Source organism: Pagrus major, chromosome 21 (assembly GCF_040436345.1).
Source record: "Pagrus major chromosome 21, Pma_NU_1.0".
In the NCBI taxonomy this organism is placed as follows: Eukaryota; Metazoa; Chordata; class Actinopteri; order Spariformes; family Sparidae; genus Pagrus; species Pagrus major.
This window is the reverse complement of record NC_133235.1, coordinates 11,400,126-11,402,760: the sequence shown is the minus strand read 5'-3', so window position 1 is coordinate 11,402,760 and position 2,635 is coordinate 11,400,126. Positions and strand designations below refer to the sequence as shown.

The following is a 2,635-nucleotide window of genomic DNA, read 5'->3' as shown; positions in this document are numbered from 1 at the left end:
AAATTCCCATTAATTAATGTATTACATGTGACCTGTCAAAGTGTCTCCACTGAAAAAGGCACAAGGGGTATCCCTGTCTATTCCCAGCTACCTGTTTTAGTAGGTCAGAGAACGCTGTGACACAAATTTTACATTTGGATGAATTTACCAGAATTTTTAATCGCCTCTCAAAATTTGCTGTTTTGTTATTTACTGTGAACTCAGACAGAAACTTAGAAAGTTATTTTTTTAATTTAAAAAGATGTACTTGGATATTTTAGACTTTCATATGAATTCTTGTCTACATCTGACCTTTCCTGAGCAAGTTACAGAACCTATGATATCATCCTAGGTGTTACATGCATTTCCCATCATAACAGAGGACACTGAAGGAAAAGTTATTTTTTCTTCCCAGAAGGAAATATCATCCATGAAAAACAAGAGTAGCTTGACTACAATCATTGCTCATTGGCCCAGAGGAACACTACGTGGGTTTACATGACAAATCAATGTTGCAGAATGTTTTTCTAAAGTTGAGAAATTTGCTTTACATGAATGTTATAGTATATGGATAGGATTAGCAGTTCGAAAGGGACTTTTTAGAGCAAAAGCTATTTTTAGCCACAAGCAGCTGTCTGGGTCTTTGAGGGTTTAAAAAGGGGAACAGGCACATAGATGATTATATTTTTATTTCATCTGAAAAAAAACATATACATACACAACATAAACAGATCATACAAGTCAGTACAGACATTGCAAATCAGCGTTAAACAGCATAACTGGAAGGCTGGCAGCTGCAAAGATGGAGGTGTCCAGCAGTGAAACAGTGAGGGGATAAGACATGAGCTGATATGTCCGTACAAGCAGAACTCCAAAGGACAAGTCAGAGGCAGGTGTAGGGACGTTACTGATCTGAGTCTCCAACAAGTATTTGTAGATCCTCTATAGTGATCACCTTCAATCTTGGGTTTTAGCCTTCTCTCTCCTTCAAAGATAATTAAGGAACCATTTCATTAACTATCTAACTATGAGAAATTGAAAGATGTGCATTTCCTCTGCATCACTGGCGTACTTACTGTGTTTTTTTTACTTCAGCTATTCAAAGGCCACTTCCACTTCAAACATCAGTCACTTTATTTCTGCAACCATCTCACAGCATCACAAATATCCATTTCCATCCAAAATGCTTCACTATCAAAGCAGCTGTCCATTCGGGTGAAATCATCCTCTCAGTGTCCATAGCAGGGGGTCAAATCCACTGAGGTGAGGCCGGGCTCAGACTGGCAATCTGGCAATTCTGGCAGGTGGGCCGTAACAGCCACCAGCACTAATGTGCAGGGGGAAAAAATAAGGGGAAAAAAAATTTGACCTGCCAGCCACGGCCCACGAGACTGAAGTGTTGCCATCTTTGAGTTGAGGTCCTTCAGACTGAGTTGTGGACAAGAAAGCAGTGGTTAAAAATCTGTCACAATACAAAAAGGAACCTTATAGTCTACATGTAGCGACAAAGAAAGATGATGCAGGAACTTACCGTCACTTTATTGAAGGGTCTGTTTGATGAATGCTGCTGAGATAAAGGAATCCTTTGGAAAATACAAGAAATTCAAGCCAACTTGCAACAGGGACTTTTTGAAAACACCTGCCTTGTAATGAAGTGTCACGCCATTGGCTGTTTCCGGACGACCCGGGAGCAAACGTGGAACCTGATAGGTCAGTTAAAAAAAAAAATGGACGTCCACAATGGACTGGATAAACATCTTGTCCACTTTATTGGCACCCAGGTAGAAAGTGCTCAGTGTTGTTCCCCTCTTCTCTGTGTTTTTCATGTATGGGATTTTTTTAGACATTAGACTTTAGACATTTTTAGTTTTAGAGAAGACCAGACGGAGGATTTCAGCTTGAAATGTCTCCTCCACCATTCAGTTTGAGGGGGAAACGTGTGTGTCTTGCTATTCATGTGAATGGTTGACACATTAAATCCACTGAACCTTATAATAACATAAAAACTAAGAACAGAATAATGAGAGGACAAGTTGGTGTACAATGTTAAAGTGCTTTAAACACCCGCGTTTTGAAACTCGCTTATTTCATCAGGACACCTGCGCAGTTTTATTGATTTATTTCAGTCTCATGATGGAGGACCACTACAAAGTCATTCTTTGTTTCTTTGTATTTTTAACTTTTTTCAGTGCGGTCAGTGAATTGTTAGCTAGCCTTTAAACCGCAGGGCTAACTCTTTGAAACGAGCATTAATAATAAAAGTGCAGCTCGCTGTGTGTTAGCCTCCAGTCGTGTGTGCAGCGAGAGCTCCTACCTGTCAATCTCAGCTCCTGTCACTGGCTGTCACCTCCTGTTCCGGCGGGTTTTGGCTTCTCCAACAAACCGGCTAAAAGTCCACAACTCCTGACATCTGTACCGCGTCCAAGAGCCTCGACCGTGGCGTGAAATGAGACCGAAAAAAAGTGAGTGACGTTTGGAGCAGTCCGTGCTGAATGGCTCACTTTGCGCAGCAGCCCGGTCCAAAAAAAAAAACATACGGCGGTGGTTTGAGCTGTGTGGCGGCTGACGTCACGTCTCTGCTGTCTTTGTACAGCGCGAAGATCGTCTGTGTGTCTGAGGATGGATCACTCCAGGGAAAACGAACCGGGTTTTTGTC

General features: G+C 41.6%; 1 long non-coding RNA gene across 2 annotated transcripts; it reads right to left on the bottom strand.

Annotated features, from left to right (window-relative positions):
• Positions 1–653: 653 nt before the first annotated feature.
• LOC141017151 (uncharacterized) lies at positions 654–2,635 on the bottom strand. 2 transcript variants are annotated; one of them, XR_012180625.1, is made up of 4 exons: positions 2,294–2,635; positions 1,511–1,682; positions 1,056–1,407; positions 654–964 (listed from the first exon to the last, which is right to left on the bottom strand). It is a non-coding gene; the product is annotated as an uncharacterized lncRNA (long non-coding RNA). The 2 variants fall into 2 exon arrangements; XR_012180626.1 differs by having other exon boundaries at positions 1,511–1,562; positions 2,294–2,633.